Genomic DNA, 20,939 nt, shown 5'->3' with positions numbered 1-20,939 from the left:
CCCTCTTCCCCTTTGTGGTCTCTCAGTTATAAACCCTACTTTGCATTTGTCCCAGGCAATACCCCCACTCACTCTCCTCCTTCCCATGAAAGCATTGTTGTAAGCAGACAACCAGCTAAAGGTCTCCGAGTCATTCTGATGCCAAGCATCCCCATGTCTCTTCTGGTTCTCCTCAGGTTCTCCAGGTTCAGGGAAACCTGAACTCAGAACTAACAACCTCGTAGTCACTGAAGAAGCCGCAGTTTCACAAATTACGTGGATGGCCACATGCCTTTCCTGAGTACCCACCACGTGTGAGATTTGCTGTGCACAAAGATGACATGTTGAAGGACAACGTCCTTCTTGGGGCTTGAGTTTCTGGTTGAGAGAAAGAAGAAATACAACTTACAGGGAGATGGAATGAAAAATGACAGGAAGGAGTCAGAAAGGAATGGCGGCAGAAGATGAGATACCACTCTGGTTGGGGGGACTCCCACGGCCTATGTTGAGAGGAGGGTCCTAGACCTGAGGAGGAGGCAGCTGGGTTTGAATAGTGGCTTTGCCAAGGTGTGTGCGCCCACCATACCTCAGTTTCCCTGCTTGTGAGATAGGGTCATCAGGAGAATTACGTGAGATGGTGCTCATCAGGCCCCTTGCACGTGGCCAGTGAGGAATTAGTAGAAGAAGCTGTCGCTGTGTGAGCTTCATGGAGGAGATAGGACCTGGCCTGGTGCTAAAGCCAGGATACACGCGGACAGATGCCCAGGAGTTTTCATGGTAGAGCCGGGGACTCAGAGACAAGCAAGGCACGGTTCTTACTAGGAAAGGGCTTCTAAAGAACTGACAAATCCCATTCTTTTGCGCTGATAAGATAAGTGATGCCAACCCTTACGGACACCGGTGTTTAATAATAGCGACTAAAGAAAGCTGCTATAGAAAAGACAAAGCACGAAGGTGTACACTGTAGTAGCAAAGACTGTCAAAGGAAGGGCTCAAAGGATTTTCCCTGAGATGGGTATTTCTCCCCATGGTGGCTAGGGGGCGATGGAAGCCCACAAAACAGGGAGATGTTCGCACACAGTGTTAACTGTGCAACCGGCAGGTCGGCCCTGGGCCCTACTTTGCTTACCTGAAAAGAGCATCCACCCCCACTCCCACACCAAACACCCCACATGCCCACCCTTTCATCCTTCACTCTCCAAATATTTCCTGAAAGACTAGTATGTCTCAGGCTTGCATAGGTACCAAGGAGCAGAAATGTATGGAAAACTCTATAGATGTTGAATACTGAGTCTGAGTCTTTTTTGTTTTTTTTAAAGATTTTTCTTTTTTTTTTTTCTTTCTTTCTTTCTTTTTTTTTTTTTTTTAAGATTTATATTTCTTTATTTGACAGACAGAGATCACAAATAGGCAGAGAGGCAGGCAGAGAGAGGGAGATGGGGGGAAGCAGGATCCCTGCTGAGCAGAGAGCCTGGGCTCAGTCCCAGGACCCTGAGATCATGACCTGAGTTGAAGGCAGAGGCTTTAACCACCCACTGAGCCACCCGGGCACCCCTTGAGTACTAAGTCTTAAATGTGGCATTGATCTGTTAGGTTGTCACGTCTGAAAAATGCATGTGTTAAGATGAGGTGTCATTTGCACACTTCAAGGCTCTTTTAAAACTTGTACCTGTCTAAATACCATTCAAAGTTTTGGGGACTGCACTCAGTTTGAGGAAAAGAGGCCCAACTGAGCAGTGAAGTCTGGATAGAGACTGGCTTTGCCATCCTAGAGTCTCGGTTCAGCTGTGGGTTGCAGCACCATCAGTGGCCTGAGCTCAGATGAGCTATTTAATGTCTCTGAGCTGCAGTGCTGCAGCTCTCATGCATGGTTGTATGTATGCAGTGTGCGGCATTCAGGAGGTGATCAGCAGGTGTTCATTCCCGAGATTCTGCTCTCTAGGAGGAAGAGAAAGGAGGCAAGTGAGGAGCCACGTACTCCATGTGCTTGGCTGGGGACACAGCCACTGCCCAAAAGGCATTGTCTCCATAGGCATACACAGAGAACATCAGTTAGTTCAAATGCTCCAAAACACTTGAAATCAGAGGGGAGGGAATCCAGATAGTCTGAAATATGCTTATTACAAGGCGAGGAGAAGTGTTTAGCCCAACAGACATGTCTTGAGGGCTCCAATGATGCGCGGCAGGGGTCAGGGATGGAAAGACCGAGACAAGACAAGGTGGGAATCTGGCCAAGTGCAGAAGCTTCGGGAGCAATGGTGTGACACCTGGGCAGAGAGTGTGAGCCACAGAGTGAGGACGTCTGCTCCCCGGTTTCATGTGGCTTTATTAATAGCTTATGTCAGCTGGTTTCTGGGTAATTGGGTTTGATGGCTCAGCCTGGATTTGATTGACATGTGTGCTGAGAGGGGCTGTGGGGGGAAATCTTGAACTTGATTTAGTCACAATGAATTTTACATGTCATAAAGTATTTTATGAACTGCAGGTTCATATCAGGTGCCCTGGATGACCTCAGAAAATGTTTATTTTTGAGGATAGGAAGTTTGCTGTTAGAATGGGGCTTGTGAGAAGGGGCTTGGGTTCAGGACTCTCACACTTGACTGCGACTCTAATTTTGCTCCTTATTATTCATGGGTTGTTAGACATGCACCTGATGACTTCTAAGACAGAGCTTGTTGCCAAGTTCCAGGGTGGTCCCTCAAATTCCTGTCTCTGGGACTCACATCCTAGATAATTCCCTCCCCCAAATGTGGTGAGACTTTTGAGTATGGTGGAATATCATGCCCAAGATTTTCTTACATGGTATGACAAAGGTGAGGAGATTTTGCTGAAGTAATCGAGGTACCATGTCTGTTAATGTTGAGTTACTAAAAGGGAGATTATCTAGGGTGGGCCTGACCTAATCAGGCATGCTCTTGAAAAGAGGGTCCAGAGGTCAGAGACAGAAGTCAGGAGGATTTTCTGATGGCTTTGAAGAAGCAGACTGCCAGGTTGTGAACAAGACCACATGTCAGAGGATGACTCCAATGGAAGGTCAACAAAAATGTAAGGACCATGTGCAGCCTCTGTAGGGAACTTTGGCTCTCATTTCAGGAAAGTCTGTCTTGGAAGACCACAAGCAGTGGGTTTGATGAGATGAGATCACAGCCCAGCTGACGTCTTGACTACAGCTTTGTGAGACCCTGAGCAGAGGACCCATGAAGGCACACTGAACTCTTCATTATGCAAAAGTGTCCATTTAAGCTTCGAAATTAATGGTGATTTGTTCCTCAGCAAAAAAAAAAAAAAAAAAAAAAAAAAGAACTTAGAACTCATATTACCTACTTTACAGGGCTGTTGTGGGGATTAGGAAAGAGGTGTGCAAGGCACCCGGCATGTAGGAGACCACTAATTAATGATAGCTTTTAGACCGGTAATGGGTAATATCCCACTGTTTTTTAGGGAACATAAATCTCCACTTTTGGAATGGATCTGGTGAGGTGCTAAGAAATATTGAGAGGACCAAGGGAAATGTTGTGTGTACCACACTCCTAGTGTAGTGTCTGCAGACGGCGGCCTCAGTAAACAGTACGGGATGGCACTGATGATGGCGATAATGACCATCCTGACTCACAGTCATGGTGGCTTTCATCCTGGTGAGAATTAGGTCTATTTCTCAATAAAACACAGATCTCTTCTTCCCCCTTAAAACCACTTCAGCTAATTAGCTCTTCTGACAAAAGTACCAGAGACTATTACCATTACCGTTACTGTCCACAGATAGCCATGAACCTTAGACATAATCTGGTCCGACTTCTTCAGTTTACCAAAACACCTTGAATATGAAGCAGGTGTTTTTAATGTCACAAAGCAAATTAATAACGGAATCAAGAATAGAATTCAGGTATGTTGACACCAAGGTCATTCCTACAGAATCACATATTTATTTCTTTTCTGAAAATGTCCTTCTATTTAAGACACAGAGCAACTCACATTTCAACTCAAAAATTGTCAGCATTCCCTTGCAAAAGTCACCTTGCACGTCAGTTGTGAACGTTCATTTCCAGCTACCACTCCCAAAGATTTGTTATTAATCTTAATTCATTGAATTAATCCTTATTGAGAGCCTGCTGTGTGCTATATTTGGAATCAAGTTTGTTAACCTGTAGTCCCAAGTCACACTAAAATTATACCCCAAGTTCCTTGTTAGATTATGTGCCATAATGACCCTCTAAGTAGGTGCTGCGGAGACGACCATTTTTTTAAATTTATTTTTTTAAAGATTATTTATTTATTTATTTGACAGACAGAGATCACAAGTAGGCAGAGAGGCAGGCAGAGAGAAAGGTGGAAGCAGGCTCCCTGCTGAGCAGAGAGCCCGATGTGGGGCTTGATCCTAGGACCCTGGGATCATGACCTAAGCCGAAGGCAGAGGCTTTAACCCACTGAGGCACCCAGGCGTCCCTGTGATGACCGTTTTATAGGTGAAGACATTGAGAAATAAAGAGGTTCAAGGGGTGGTTGCCAGAGAGGAGGGGGCTAAGGGGCTGGGTGAAATGGACAGAGAGGCACAGGCTTCCAGGTAAATGATGACTAAGTCACAGAGACGAAAAGTACAGCACAGGGAACATAGTCAATAATATTGTCATGTCATTGTCTGCTGACGGATGGTGACGGCACTTAACTGAAGTAACGAATAGAATTGACGCATTAATATATTATATGCTTGAAACAAATGTAATATTGTATTTTAATTACACTTCAATACAAAAATAGATAATAAAACACTGTGTCTCAAACTAGTGAGAAAAGAAAAAAGAGGTTCAGGGGTTTGCAAGGCCAAACAACTGGTAAGAAGGATTTGAGATTTTGGCCAAATAATAATAATAAAATGAATCGGAGAAGTAGAGAACCAACCCCCTTCTGCCTTCAGCCCTGTCACTGGGGCTCTGCTGGATCTGGGGTGGTGTTCAGGCTCGGGTCCCCAGGACTGACAGCACAAAAGCTCCCAGCATGGACAATGAGGGAGGAGGAAATGTTGAAATGGCTCTCCTGGTTTTTTAGTCCCTTCTCAGCAGAATTCTTCTTTTTCCTCAGCAGACATTTCAGAAACTTGGTCAGATACCGACAGGAGCCTAGATCCTGGGGGTGGAACCCCGCATTTCTCATTAATGACCCTGTCTATCCAGGGCTGAGCCTGCCACCCACCTGTAAGGAGGGCAGCCTGCAGGAGGTGACCAGGCTCTGGCTCCGTGGCTGGGGTAAGCTCATGAGCAGCGACAGGTGTTTCTTCATGCCTCCTGTATTTGTAGTGAGACCCGGAAACGAACCCCATGGGGAAGACCACCGAAGATGGAGGAGAATCTTCTGGACAGCACGAAGTCTAAAGCCCTGCCGTATATTTATTTATTTTTAATTTTTTTAAAAAGGGTTTATTTATTTGACAGAGAGAGCACGTGCACAAATAGTGGGAGCAGGAAAGGGAGAAGCAGGATTCCCACTGAGTAAGGAGCCTGATGCAGGACTTGGTCCCAGGACCCCGGGATCGTGACCTGAGCTGAAGGCAGATGCTTAACCGACTGAGCCACCCTGGTGCCCCTGAAACCCTGAGGTTTATAAACCTCTCCCTTCTGCCACAGGGTCCATCTCCATGGGCCTGCAGACCCTGGGTTTATGGATCTGAACATGCAGGAACAGAGTCTCGGTTTGTGGGGAAACTTGGCATTTCATGAAACAAACTGTTGCCAAGCATCTCTTTGGGCAGAACACTTGGAAATAAAGTCCGGAAGCCTGCTGACACTCGGGCCTGGTGCCTCCCACCCTTCATCTGCTCTCAGTATTCTCCTCTGCTCTTGCCCTCGGGCTCCTGTGCTCTCTTCGCTCCTCATTTCCCCTTCTCCAAGGCACAGGAGTCAAAGAATGGAGTTCGGTCTCTAGGGTTCTCCATCTCAAGTGCATCTCCTTTCAAAACCTTTTCTATTACCGTGGATCAAAATGCCCTTGCTTCTACTCGAAGTAGATCTAGGCTCAGTGGTACCAGGGGGGGACAGAGAACATAAGCTCCATACACCCCCTGGTCATGAACTTCCTCTTCCGGTGTGTACCAGTTTCTCCTTACCATGTGCAAAACTCAAGTGAGTAATATTGCCCATGATGTCTTTGTGGGGGCTCCTGTGTCCCAAGTATGTGAGCATTGACCGTGGCTGTGAGGGGGGGTCTGTAGTAGTCCCACTTCCTGGGAAAGGCAGGGAGGCCCGGGGAGGTTAAGTCACATGCTCAAGATGGTCCCAGGACTGGAAATGGCAACTGCCCCATCCGGCCCTTCTAATCCCCTTCAGGTTCTTCTTTCCTTTTCTCTGTGGTGGGGACCAATTCCTCATTTCTTCTGTAGCTTCCTTGTTCATTGGGTCTATTGCATGTGATCTGTCTCCCTGCCTCTTCCCCCCCAGGCCCCAGTGGGAGGCCACCTGCCCTATGAAGGCTGGGGCTTTTGTCAGTTATATTTGCTAGGAGATCCTGGTGGCTTAGAAGGGGGCCTGCCTCCCAATGACAATGAATAAATAACTTTTTAAGAAGATTTAATTAATTAATTTATTTGAGAGAGAGAGAGCGAGAGTGCTTGCATGGGGTGGGGTGGGATGAGGTCCTGGCAGAGGGAGAGGGAGAAAGAATCCCAGCATTCTCCCCGCTGAGCGTGGAGCCTGAGGCAGGTCTCAGATCTCAGGACCCTGAGATCATGACCTAGGATCAGATGCTTCACTGACTGAGCTACTTAGGCACCCTAAATAAACATTTTAAAAAAATGAATGGATAACAGTAGCTAAAGCAAGATTTCTAATGACGAGTTTTACCCCAACTTTAGCACCCAATTTAGGTGTCACCCAAATTGTCTTTTTTTTTTTTTTTAAATATAGACCATTCATCTCTTTTGTATCCTATGAAGAAATAGTGTTTGGAAAATTCATGTAGATGAAGCAAGCTCTGTGTCTTTCATCTGAACCACGTCCTGGGGCAGCTTTGGGTGTCTTTTTATTGACACCTGACCAGGAGGTGTATTTAGTTGCTGGTTGCCCCAGAAATCCATATTCATTGTAAGAGCTGAGCTCTTTGAACACCAGTGTGGAACGCATTAGAGCTACCTCGGGACTCACATCAGTGTCATGTTCAAGACTCACTTAACGGGTATTCATGTTTTTCCTCATTAGATTTTTCCATATGGCTTCCAGCTTCGCATGTGTTTCTACTCCCAGACAGTAGCATTTGTAAACACTGACATCCCTCAACCTCTTCCCCAGCTCTCCCTGCCAACTGCCTTCCAAAAATGAACCCAACTCTGACTCGAACACGTGTTTATGTGTATGTCTGTCTTGTGCCATTTTCCCCCATATGCTCCTTATATGGGAATGTTCTAGGATTTTCGTAGATCTTTTTATGTGGGCTTCAATGTCTGCTTTAGTTGCTGTCTTACATAATTATTCTCTCTATTCATATAAAGGTTTGTTCATTTCCAAAGACTTCACGTACATTTCTCATCCAACCCTCCCTGTGCCTGGCCTGTGAGGTTAGCAAGACAGGCATAATTATTGGTGATATTTTATAAATGAGTAGTTTGATGCTCAGAGAGGCTAAGTGTCTTTTTCAAGGCAACAAGGTAGGAGGAAGCAGAAGTGGGACCAGAGGACTTCGGAGGACATGCCCTGCCCTTTCCCACTGTGCTACTGGGCCTGGACCCCTGTTGGCTACATTTCAAGTGTTGTGCCATGTATAATTATGGGATTAAAACATATTTTTAAGGCTGGTGTTCTCTGCAGCTAAAGTAATAGTCCATGTGAACAGTGTATAAATAATTGAGCTAAGGGAACCAAAATGTGATCCAAGGGAATGAGAGAGGCTGACGGGTTATCATGTGAGGCACAAGAAGTAAATAGCTTGGAGGGACAGAAGATACAGTCTGTGGGTGAAAGACCAGGGACAGACTGAGGGAAAAGGAAAAAGAAAGCCTTCCATGGGTCTTGTGTTCTTCACTTTCAAATAAATGATCTCCTTTATTCCTCAGACTAAACTCATAGGGAGATGTTATTAAAATTTCCATTTAATTGAGGAAGGGATTGCAGACCAGAGAGTTTACTGCTTTTTTCTCAGTTGGGAGAGCCGGAATTTAAAGCAGCTTTTCTGACTCTAAAGACTGAATTTTTTAAAGTGTGAAACCTAGATTATTTTTCCTCCAAGATTCTGAAGTCCGTCTGGTTTCTTGCATTATATCTAAGTTCTTCTCTAGTGACAATGGCTGCCCTCTTGGCTTCTCCCTTTTTATAAAGAGCCCTAGAGGCACCCAGTGGCCCACGTGACAAATACGAGTTCAAACCCAGCTCTATCACTCACCAGCTGTGTGAATTTAAGCAAGTTTCTTCCCGTCTCTGTGCCTCAGTTTGTGATCTGTAAAATGGAGATAATAATAAATCTGGCGCATAGAATTGTTTTAAAGATCAAGGGAGATGTATGTCAAGTACTCAACACAGAGCCCAGCACCGGGAAAACCCTCATTAAATATTAGTTGTTGTCATCATGCTGTATAATAAAAATTTGTCTGTTCTTTGTCTCAGGTTCTAGACTCCTGGAATTTCCTGAGCGCTAGGAGCCCATGGACCACACCTGAGTTAAAGCTAACGAGGTAACTCGGGATGGGGCCAGTTGTGGTGTCAGCCTGACCTCCCCACCTCTGGGGAGGGAAGACGGAGTTCGAGTTCAATCACAGGGCCAATGATTCGGTCAATCATGCCTCTGTAATAAAATTCCGGTGAAACCCTGGATACCCAAAGCTGCCCCAAGGTTAGTGAGCATACTGCTGTATTGGGAGGGTGACACGTCTTGATTCCACAGGGACAGGGAGTGGAAGCAGCTCGCTCAGGACTGTTCCAAACTTTGCCCTATGGATCTCTTCATGTGGTGATTCCTGATTTGTTACTTAACTTTTTTTTTTTTTTTTCTAAAGCTCTTGGTATGAAACCCAGAGTAGGACTTGAACTCTGAGACCCTCAGACCAATACCTGAGCTGAGATCAAGAGTCGGATGCTTAACTGACTGAGCCACCAGGCACCCCCTGATTTGTATCTTTTATAATAAATCTATAATCATAAAGATAGCACTTTCTGAGTTCTAGGAATCATTCTAGTGAATCATTGAACTTGAGGGGGTCACGGGAACCCCAAATTCATAGCCAGTTTGTCAGAAGTAGAGGAGGCCCGGGGACCCCCAAACTAGCAGCTGGTATCTGAAGTGAGGCAACGTGGATGGAGCACGTGCCCTTCACCTGTGGAGTCTGTGCTAACCCAGAGGGGTGAGAGGCAGACGTGACCACCATGTTGCATACTGTTCTCATTGGATCAGGCATCTCCTGTCCCAGAAAAGGAAACACCTCCCAGAAGGCCAGGTTCTAGGTCATGGGGGCAGGAAAATAGACCATGTTCAGTCAGAAACTCAAGTTCCTCAGCATGTAGGTCTTCTCTGGGCTACGAAAGAGGGTGTCTTTGTGGATTTCCAGGAAGGGAGGTGGGAGTGTGGAGCAGAGGTTTGCGGGGCGGGGGGCCTCTGGAGTAACAGAGTTAGAATCCTATCCCAATTTGTTCGTAAGTAATGCTTACTTATTCTGAGGACACATTAATTATTTCTGGAATTAAAATAGTGCTGCTACTATTACTATTACTACTACTACTACTACAACTACTACTGCTACTACTACTACTAAACATTCCAGGTAGCTTCCAAAGTGGCTTATTGAAAACTGGCTGTTTTGAACTACCCTTCCTTTTCCTGGACATTTGGGGCCCTTCTAAGCTCTCTCATCTCCAAAGCAAATTCTCTTAATGGCAGTCTCCACAACCTGGATGCCTTCCAAATATTCCTCGTTTGTATAGATTTCCTGGTCCAGGCTCCACTTAGAGGCCTTGCCCCAGCTCTCCCTGTTCACAGGCCTCGGTCCAGGTCAGCACAGGGCGACACTGGATGCTCACCCTTCTCCCCATGGTAGGTATCCTTTTCTCTCTCTCTTTCTCTTCAGAGTTTCAGATGTGCCTCTGTGTAAAAGCCTTCTGCTGCTTCTTGCCAAGATTTTTTTGCTTTTCTTCTAAATTCTGCCTTAAGACATAAATCTTCTCTGAAGTCTTTTATGGAGATTTCTGCACCAGAGTGTTCCTATGATTTGTAGCAACTGAACAGCTGTCTCCTCTTCTAGATTTATCTTGGAGGACAAGGAACAGCAGATGAGCCTATGGTAGAAGAAGAAATCGGGAGTATTTACTTCTGCAGTTCTCTAATAAAAATGAGGTTTTCCTTAAAAACAATGATCCTGTTAAAAACTGACAAAATGAGCTCTCTCCAGGTGGTCCGAGGTCCCTGACACATTTGGCTGGGGCAGCTGGGAGTTGGTGGGGAGACCGCTGACACAGAGCAAGGGTGGCCAGATACGGGGATGTCCGATCTCCAGCCCTGGAGACAGATAGCCTCAGTTGTGAGGAGAAGGATGTCCCCAATTCTTAGGTGCCCACAAACTCAGTGGCTGTGACCTGAGCCTGCTCAGTCTTAATTGCACAACCCATTTGGACCTGACAGACAATAGCGCTTCTGTCGTAAAAACCAGAGCGAGGAACAGTTCCAAATATTTCACAGTTTTCTCCTCTAGCCATCAAATGACACCCTTCAGAATTCCACCTTCTGAGAGCCAAAGCCTTTTCTTTGTATCCTGATCCAGTCTCTTCCCTTTTAATGGAGAGAGTGCCACTGGACCCACCTTTGGGTGAGCAAAGCTGCTCTCCCTTGTCTGGCTAGCAACCAACTTAGCTTGGTTTTTCTGTCTCTGGTTATCTTTGTTCAATTTCAAAGCTGTTTCTGCTATTTAAGAAGAGATGTGCCCTTGGGTAACCTTACTGAAACTCGGTCCTCCCAGATGAGGATAAAAATAGAACTATCCTCAGAGAATTATTTGAGGATTAAATAAGATAATCCCCATAAGCCTAGTACCTGGCACACAGTAAGCACTTTATAACTGGTAGGGGGAAAAACAAAATGGCTGCAAAAAAGACGGAAATCCCTAGAGTGCCATTTGACTTGGACACCTTGTTAACCCTGACGTTAGTGAGTACAGGAGGCTTAGTACTTATTTCGTCCACTGTGTCATTTGACTCTCATGGCACCTTTCAGGAAATTTGGAGTGGATGTTACTACTATCACCTCATAGACGAGTAAACAAAGGCAAGGAGATTCTATGGGTCTTAACCTGAGGTTACCAGTGGGTTAGTGGCAGGAACCTGACTAGTGTTGGTCACGCAGGACCACAGTACTTCCCTCTCAGAACAAAATGTGAACAAAATGTGTGGATGAACAGTACTTGGTTGACCCAGTAGGCTTGGTTGTCCAAACTCAGCACATTCTGAAAGTTCTAGTTCTTGATTGGCTCCTGAGAGAGAAATTTAAGTCCTTGGAATATCTTGCCTGACAAGAGGGTCTTTATTTACCTGGGGCACTAGGCCATGCCAGGTAATCTGTGATCGTACTGCGATTTATGATGGGGGCTTTGGCCATTCTGCCCCAGTTTGGAGATGCTAGATTCTAAATAGCTAAGGTCAATCATGAGGGTACCCCACGCCTATGTGACTGACCCTAGTAAAATCCCTGGGCACCAAGGCTCATGTAAGTGTCGCCAATTGGCAATATTTGGCTCATATTCTCACACTTTGTTCCTGGGAGAAGGAGGTGCTGTCCACAGGGCTCTGGTGGGGACAGAAGACCAGAAACTTACTCCTGGAACTCTCCTGGGCCTCTGACACTTTTCCCTTGGCTGATTTTATTTTATGTACTTATTTATTTTTTAAAGATTTTATTTATTTGAGAGAGAGAGAGAAGGGGAGAGAATCAGCTGGGGAAGGGGCAGAGGGAGGAGAAGCAGACTCTCTGCTGAACAAGGAGCCCAGTGTGGGGCTTGATCCCAGAACCCTGGGATGATGACCTGAGCCTAAGGCAGACACTTAACTGACTGAGTCACCCAGGCAGATTTTAATCTATATCCTTTCACTGTCATAAGCCATAAACATGGGTAGATCAGCTTTTCCGATTTCTGTGAATCCCAGAATCTGAGTGTGGTCTTGGGGACCCCTGATCTACTGGGGAACCAAGGATTTGCTACCTCATCACTGGGAGCAAGACCTGAGATCTGGGAAGCTACGTTTCTGCTTGGAAACATGTGCATTCCCCCCATCTCCTACTCAGGCCTAGGTCACCACTGTGGTCTCTACCTCAGGCTGTGTGCTGCAAGTCTTGAGACCAGCCCTGCTAAGGTGGTTTGAATCATCTTTCCAAATCATCCAAATCATCTTTCCAAAAGGTGATGTGCTGGGCTAGAAAGACAGGAAGCCTGCCTTTCTTCCAACACATTGGGTTTCCGTTAAGGACATGGACTCAGTTGAATCTGGAGGACATACTGTGTTTGAAAGTGAGTGAGGCACTGACCCAGGCTCTCAGGCCTGGCGTGTCCTTGCTGGGGGTGGGATGTCTGGCTCTGACCATGAAGATACACAGAGGAATCAGAGGCTCTTACACACTGGGATTTTGGCAGCCTGTACTGAGATGACATGGGGCACTGGCTCCAAGCAGTGGGGTTTCTATCCTGTGATGGATCTCACTCCTGGGTAAGGTCTACAAGAAATAAGCTAAGGTTATCTGTGTGATGGGGCTCCCACTTGACTTGATTGCCTTGACAGTGAGGAGGACCGGAAAGGGGCTGGAAGGGAGTGGGGAGGATGGACGAACAGGAAGTAGAGGAAGTTGTGAATCAACCTGCCATTAGGAAAGCCACTTCTCTAGTGTTTTATTGGCTTCAATTCACTATTATAGCTGCTAGAAAAATGTGCTATATTCTTGGTTTTGAAACAAGTTCAAAACAAGTTCATCTTTTTTCCTTTTGGTTTCTATTTCCTTTTAAAAATGCTAACTTTCTCAGACAGGGTCTGTTTCTTATTGTTGTCCCGACACCCATGGAACTTTCTCCTCACTCCGTGTGGCCACCATCTGCCATCCTTTGGGTCTCAGCGTCCATGTCACTTCCTCCTGGAAACTTCCCCCAGCCTCCAGTCTAGGGTAGGTTGTCTTTTGTGGTGGCTTTAAAATCTGTCAGCTTGACAAGGGCAACCGCATCTCTCAGAACTCCCTTCCCTGTAAGTGACCAGCCACAATGAGCTACAAAACAGATCTCGTAGGAGGTGGGGAAGGCGGAGATGAGGCAGCAGGCTGTCTGGAGCTGACAATGGGGTCTCATACCTGCTGGCTCATCTCATGGGTGGGAGGCAAGGGCTGGCCCCGAGTCCTTCACTCTTCCAACTTCTCCCACTCCTGAGCCAGATGTATGCTTTTGTCCATGACAGAGGGGGTGTCTGGGAGGCAACAAGAGGGCTTCTTTATCTCCCGCCACTTTATGTTCCTCTTTCTTTCCCCTATCTCCTACCCTGTTGGCTCAGATGTGAAGACAACAGCCAGGTAGAAGGCACTTAGCCAGCCCCTACAATTGCATGACGCCAGTCCCTGTAGCAAATCTATCTATCTATCTATCTATCTATCTATCTATCTATCTATTTACCTAACTACCTAGCTGTCTTAAATCAGGCTGCTATGACAAAATATCACAGGCTGGGTAGCTTATAAACAACAGAAATTTATACTCATGGTTCTGGAGGCTGGGAAGTCCAAGATCAAGGCTCTGGCAGATTTGGCATCTGCTGAGGACCCTCTTCATCACAGATAGCCATCTTCTCACTGTGTCCTCACAAAGCCTACAAGAGAGGGAGTTTTCTGGGCTCTCTTTTTAAGGGCAATGGTCTAATTCCATTGGCGGTGGGTTTCAACATATGAATTTAGAGGGGACCACCTGTGTCTTTGTCTATCTCTTAGCGGTTCTGCTTCTCTGAACCCTGATAGACCATGCCAACCTCTCCTTCAATACCCAGACTTCACATCATAGCCTTTACAACACTGGGTTCCAAGTATCACCAAGCTATTCAGGCTTCCCTTACTGTGGCATCCCATGCCCTTCCCTGAGGCCAGTACTTCATGAGAGCAAAGAAGAAGCATTGCTTGTTCTTGGCTACACTTCCTGAGATAACATAGTCTCCAGCATAAAATAGGTGCTCAGGAAATACTTGATGCATGAAAAATGGAATGAGTTTTATTTCCACTGAATCTTTTCCCCACCTGTTCATCAGGAATTTGTTTGACAGTTCATAGCTAGGACTTGGACTCATTCCTTGCACATACACAGGGATGAAAAAAATCAAGGTGCAGTAATTGAGGGAAGAACTAAGCATTGGGTTTGGAAAACTTTTGGCAAAGTGGCTTAAATAATTTAATTGTACTAGAATCTCATGTTCACATCATTTCCGTGCCTTCACCTTTGGGCAAGCAAGCATGCACGTGAGCACACTGATCCATCTGCTTTGTTCTCTGGATTTTTTAAGTTGACTCTAGAGGAGAAAGCCTGGCAGGCAACCCAAGGCTTTAGGTGCCCAAGGTTGACTTCCCTTGTTGTGTGGTTTTAGGCAAGTCATCTCAGCTCTCAGTTTCCCCTTCTGCAAAATTAGTTGGTAGGACCAGCTGATACACCATCAGAAGCTTTATCTTTATCACGTCGGGCTGTCTGCTTCTACCATCTCATGACCATATAGCAGAATAACATAATGTGAGGAAAATGCTCTGTGCTCATGCATAAAAGATGATATTTAAGGTCAAATTCTGAATTCCTGTCCTTGTCAGTTTTTTTTTTAATTGTGGTAAAATCTATACACCAAGGAACTTTCCATATTAAGCATCTTTAAATGTATGCAATAGTGCTATGCAACCAACCCCACCATCCATCCACAGAACTTTTTCATCATCCTAAACAGAAACTTGGTCCCCATTAAATCACTTGGCATTCTCTCTTTCCTGTGGTCCCTGGCAACTGCCATTTTACTTTCTGCCTCTATGCATTTAACTATTCAAAATACCTCAGATAAGTGAAATCATAGAATATTTGTCCTTTTTTGACTGGCTTTTTCACTTAGTGTAAGAGCCGCAAGTTTCACCCTTGTTATAGCATGTGTCAAGATTTCTTTTTTTTTTTTTTTTAAGGCTGAATAATATTCCATGGTAGTATGGATGTAACAATTTTGTTTATCCATTCATCCTTTAATGGGTCCTTGGGTTGTTTCTACTTTTGGCTGTGGTGATTACTCCTGCTATGAACAATGGTACACTCAAACATCTGTTCGAGTCTCTGCTTTCAATTCTTTTAGGTGTATACCTAGGGGTAGACTTGCTGGAGCATATGATAGCCTATGTTTAATTTGGGGAAAGCTGCCAAACTGTCTTCCTAGCTCCTAATTTTTAACGTCTGTCACCTCAGAGTTTGCAGCAACAAGATTTGGTCATGGGGTTATTAGGTTGCTATTAGAACTGGCTTCTGTCTGCCAACCAGGAAGAGGGCCCTCGCCAGATTCTGCTGGCATTTTAATCCTGGACTTCTCAGCCTCTGGAACTAAAAAAGTGACTGTCCATTTTTAAAAAATAATTGGTGTTGAGGTCCAGGCCAATTTAGAAAGTGAGACAGTTAATTCTTTAGAAGGAGATAGGTTCGGGGGGTGGCATCCCATCCCAGCTGTGTGATTCTGGGGAAATCATCCACCACCTTGACTGGTGGTTTCCACATCTGTGAAGTGAGCATATGCTTTATTCCCCAAGGTCATGAAGGGGAGTAAACACACAGGAAACATTTTGTGTAACGCCCGGCATAGAGTAAAGGCTCAATTGAAGATCAACCCCCTTCATCCTTTGCATTTCATGGCCACACCTTCTCCACTTGAGTCCACCCTCTGTGCTCCACAAAGTCTGTCCTTCTGCTCTACTCTGCTTAGAACACTTGTCTTTGTTGGCCCATCTCCATTCTTTCCAAGCCTCCCTCTCTGCAGATCCCATTTGGAAAGGAGTTGTTAACATGCTCCTGCCAAGGGCTTAGTAGTCCATAATTTAAAGCATGTCCTCTCTGGAACACCTGTTTTTTGTTTTTGTTTGTTTGTTTGTTTGTTTTTAACAGAGTTTGATCTTGCAACCAAAGGATGTGTCCTAACAGTATTTCAGACTCTTGGGATGGAAATGTAAAAGGTAGTGATGGGACGATAGACCTCTACTACGTAGCTTAGATCCTACTGAAGACCACACTGTGTGCTCTCCCTGGCCTAAAACAGTGTTGGGGTAGACGGAATAATTAGACCGAAAAACTGAACCATATTGGTCGGAAAAAGGGAGGTAGCACACATTTCTGACCAAACTTCTTAGAGGCAAAGTGACATTTCCATGATTGAAATGTTCAATTCACAAAACCCCTGGGATATGGTAATTAACAGTCAGCAAAGCAGACCCATACGACTAAGTGACTCAGTGAGATCCCATTCTGAAACAAACACTTGAGACTAAGGCAATTTGATATGAAGCTTTTTTGGCCGGAACTCCTGGGGGTCAGCATAAAACTTATCCTCATATGGTTTGCAGGTATATGAGGGTGAAGTGAATGAATTTCAACCAGAAACTAGGCACAGGCTGTCAAAATTAATTTTTGTATTTCATCTTTGTGCGAGAGGTTGTCCGATAGATGTAGTTTGTATTCTAAAATGTTGGAATTTCTGGGGCATTTTGATGGATTATGAAGACAAAGAATATATTCAAAACTGAGCTGGTTTTAGAAATGCTAGAACATATGGTACCCATCCTAGTGAAATTCACTGCCAACACAGGAATCAACAACAATAGGAGTTTTGGGTGAGGTGAATTGGGAGATGCTGCCAAAAAGTGGGCTCTTCCTGTCCCTGTCCCTGCTGCCTGTAGCCTCTGGCCAAATGTTGCCCATAGATGAAAAACAAGGTATCCCAGGAGGTTGCTAAGTGGATGACGCCATGCGGGGGAGCTGGGTTTGCCCCACTGAGTATGCCGCAGACTTGACAAGGCACATATGGTGCTCATTCCTGCAAATGTCAACCCCTCATTTCAAAACCTAAAAATGAAATAAAGTGCATTTTAAACATTTATGCACAGATCAATCGAGAATATGTTTCCATGGATGTGAGTTTGATGTATGAAGCTGTTTTCATACTGTGCCTTGCATATTCCCCTGATAATCTGCCTTGTTCTGACCTGCAGGGTGCCAGGGGAACCGACTCACTATAACTGAAAGGCATCCTGGCTTTCTGCTCTCATGCCAGTGAAACTGCAGACTGAGTAGACATCCTCCAGTGGCTCTTAACTTTTAGGTGATGCCTAATAAGATTGATACCATACAACAATCAAAATCCAGGCAAGAAAATATTCTCAGGAGCCCTTATGAATTTGACAAAATATACAGCCTCTTTGCCTTTACCTTTAAGTGGTCATTGGCTGTATTGGTCAGGATAGGCTGGGTATGCCACAGAACAAAAATCCTTCAACAAAGATATATTTCTTGTTCATGTCATATGTCCAACACAGGTCAGCAGGTGTAGAGGAGTGATCTGTTGTGACTCAGGAACTCAGGCTAACAGAGGCTTTGTTGTCTGTAATGTGGCTGGTGGCCTACGAGGGAAATCCTGCTCTATCTCCTATCTTCAGTTTGGATCAGAAGTGACACCTGTCATTTCTACTTGCAGTCACATGGCCCCATTTGATGGCAGGGAATTTTGACCTGTAGTTTTTCATGTGCTTGGGGGAGATGAGACTTGGAAATGAGCACTAATAATGTAAATTAGATTTTAGAATTTCATTCATTTGTTCACTCATTCATTCATCCACCCATCAAATGAGCCCATACTAAATGCAATTCTAGGCCTTATGGATGATAAAGGCACATATAAAGTACACTTGCCCTCAAAATCAGGAGACACCATGTTTCAGGCTGGCAGAGGAGCGGTTGGAGACTTTGACCACCCACACTTAAATGATTATGTCATTTGGAATCTCTCTTTCCCAAAATATGGAGAAGGATTGCCCAAAGAAAGGGAGATCAGGCAGCCCCTGACAAGAAAATGCAGGAATTACAAATGACCCTTACCATCAAGGACATAGCAACCAACCAGCCTCTCACCATCTCTGCTGGAACTACACTTCTGGGCCCTGGTAACCAAAATTGAGTGGAAGAGGTAGTGTTCACAGGAATGCTAGATGTTAAAAGCAAGAATACCCTGGCTGATGATTTAGAGTGGGCTTTGAGGCAGGGCTGGATCCCCCAGTCATGACTGCTTCTCTTAACACTGTCTCAAAATTTCTTTTCATTTTGTCATCATGCCTGACAAATGGATTTGAGATTCACTTTGGTTATTGAACAGCTTTGTTCAAAAATATACCTACTGCCCAGAGGATTTTGAAGCTGATGGCTTTCAAGTGTGACCCTCTTCAATCAGATACTTTTCCTTTCGAAGACCTAGTTGAACTTGGGGAGAGGGATTTGATTGAGAGCCAGGGATAACAGGGCTAGTAGGGGTGAAGGGCTTGGGCACCACTAGTAAAATGGGGGCTTGGAGAAAGAAACATGCTAATCTAGGGAAGGAGGTGGTGTTCAGACCTTTGGGGGTGACTGCACCTTGGACAGTGGGAGGTTAGGGAGAGTAACTTGCTGAGTACCTGTTCAGTGTCAGCACAGAGCTGGGACCTTCACATACATTCGTCTCATTGTCTCCTCCCAAGAGCTCTGTGGGTTAGCCGTTGGCTCCACTTTATAGGAGAACAACCAAGGTTCAAAGACAGTAAGGGATTTGTTCAAAGGGCTGGCAAAGGCCAGAGAAGGAATTGAAAGATCCAGGCCATTTCCCTGATGCCATTTTCCTTCCGGTCACTGACCTCTTCCTCACTCTTACAGTACTGATCTCCTGGTGTCCGGACAGGACTCAGGTCAGGCCTGGAAGGACCAGAGTCCTCTGATCTGGTAGTCAAATAGACCTCGATGGGCCAGCTCAGAGACTCCTTTTTTAGCTGATACTTTTCTTACAGCAAAAGGCACACCGAGCTCCAAGTTGCTTGCTTACAAATGCATTAGGAGGGGGGGAAATACAACAGATTATGGAGACTGCTTAAATAATTAACTCCCTTAAAAATCGCCAAGTAGGGTTTAAATGTTATCTTAATAGTTCTGGGATGGATGGATGACTGTCAAAAGTGTGATTATCCTTAACTAACTTCTTGGTGTGAAAAATTCAGAGTCTGACTTAATGAGGATCCCAACCCTCACCTTTTGTGCACTTATACTTCTCTATGATTGATTTAACTAGTCTAAGTCTTCTCCATGTTATCTGTTGAAATTGTCTGGGAGTCGGTCATGGTTTTTGGAATGAAATGTCTTCATCCTAGGTTCTGAAATAATCAGAGTATTAAGATGAATAGGGACCGGAGGGCCTGGCTGGATCAGTTGGTAGAGCATGCAAATCTTGTTCTCAAGGCTGTGAGTTCAAGTCCCATGTTAAGTGTAGAGCTTACTTAAAAAATAAAAAAGAAATGGATAGGGGTCAGTTTTCCTTGTTAATTTGGAGGTAGGACACCTGGGTTCACCTGGGTTCCTTCTAGAGCTGGATCTGCCTCTAGTTAGTGATTAATTAAGGGGATATCATTCAACCTGTCTGAGTCTCAGACAGTCTGAATCTCAGCCTGAGAAATGAATGTGATGAACTGTAGGATTTCTAAGTGGGCTCAGCCCTCTGGGATTCTAGGATCTACAAACAGCTGGGATCTCTGAGAAGACCAGTTCTGGATGAATGTGAGGTTTTGTGTCATTTAAATTAGGAGATGCCACATTCTGGCCAACTTCCTGCTGTCTGGGTGGGCATATTATTTTCCATTTGGCAGCTGTTCCAGTGTGGCATCAAATATTCTAGACAGAATAATTTCTCAGAGCAGCAGAAAGGCTGCCTTTGGTTCTCCATTGGCTTGGAAAGTAACAAAAACAGGTGCAGGAAACAAATAAACCATTTAATGTTGTCATGACCTTTTCTTTGGATAGATTTGATCATCATTATGTGGCCTACCAAAGCATCCTTTTGAGGTTAAAGGAGTCACAAGAAGGTGACCTGCTAGCAACTTCCTTGGAAGAGAAGCAGCTCAACAAAGAACTTTCACGAAGGTCTAAGAACTTCAGGATTAAAATAAAGATAAGGGTTTTTCTATACCTACAATTTAGTGTTTTTCCCTTGAAACCTTGGACACCTTCCCGTTCAAAGAGAAAACCCCACATGTTACGTGACATTTCCTTGCTTTTCTATGACACTTTCTCTTTGGTCATTTCAGGCTGTTTTGAGAAACCCAAACTGACTGAAAAACCAAGTCCAAGCAATTGCTTGGCACCACGAAGACAAAACAACCTGTCTCATGAACTACAGACCACTTCTACCTTTCCCTCGATGAGATGGGCCCAAAGGGGACGCTTGCCTTCTTCCAACTGTAGGCAAGAATTAAGAGGGTGTGAGCAGACAGGAACGCAGGCTGGTGGTGCACACATGGAGCTCTGCTTCAGCAGACTCTGACACCCACTGCAGACAACTGTGGTTGAGGGTTCTCGTTACAAATGTATTCTTTGGATTGCAAAAGTATTTTGCTCTTTTGTCACTTTTCTGCGATCAAGTCAATGCAATGTGCTATACGCAAAGTCCTCTATTAGGAGGTGTGGGCACAAAGATGTCTAGGAGGCAGAATTCCAGCCCTCAAAGAAAGAAAGCCCAGGGGAATCCAGTTGTGGGGTGGGGGGGGGGGCTGTTGGTAGGGGAAAGGGAAGGCGCTGGGGCTGGTTGAAGGGAGCTATCAATGGGCAAATATAGAGCAGACTGAACACAACTATATGGTGTCCGGGATTGGGAAACAAGAGGGACAATCAACTCTCCAAGAACATGTTTACACAGTTTGTAAGGCATGTTTAAATGACCTCTATTAAAATCACGATACACAGATGTTAACGG

The 20,939-nt window shown here is 45.0% G+C and overlaps 1 long non-coding RNA gene across 5 annotated transcripts in view; it reads left to right on the top strand.

The window, feature by feature from the left end:
* The window catches only part of LOC309847325, a 77,572-nt gene extending 56,999 nt beyond the window's left edge, over positions 1 to 20,573 (top strand). For 3 of the 5 annotated variants that reach the window (XR_014302395.1, XR_014302397.1, XR_014302398.1), the window contains 3 exons: positions 8,562 to 8,629; positions 8,951 to 9,051; positions 19,991 to 20,573. This is a non-coding gene — a long non-coding RNA (uncharacterized lncRNA). Of the gene's footprint in view, positions 1 to 8,561; positions 8,630 to 8,950; positions 9,052 to 10,189; positions 10,282 to 19,990 lie in introns of those variants that run through there. The other 2 variants (XR_014302399.1, XR_014302396.1) reach the window with 2 other exon arrangements.
* The last annotated feature ends 366 nt before the right edge of the window (positions 20,574 to 20,939 follow it).

This window comes from Mustela nivalis (genome assembly GCF_964662115.1).
Source record: "Mustela nivalis genome assembly, chromosome: 14".
In the NCBI taxonomy this organism is placed as follows: domain Eukaryota; kingdom Metazoa; phylum Chordata; class Mammalia; order Carnivora; family Mustelidae; genus Mustela; species Mustela nivalis.
The sequence above is the reverse complement of the archived record's forward strand: the minus strand, read 5'-3'. Positions and strand labels throughout refer to the sequence as shown.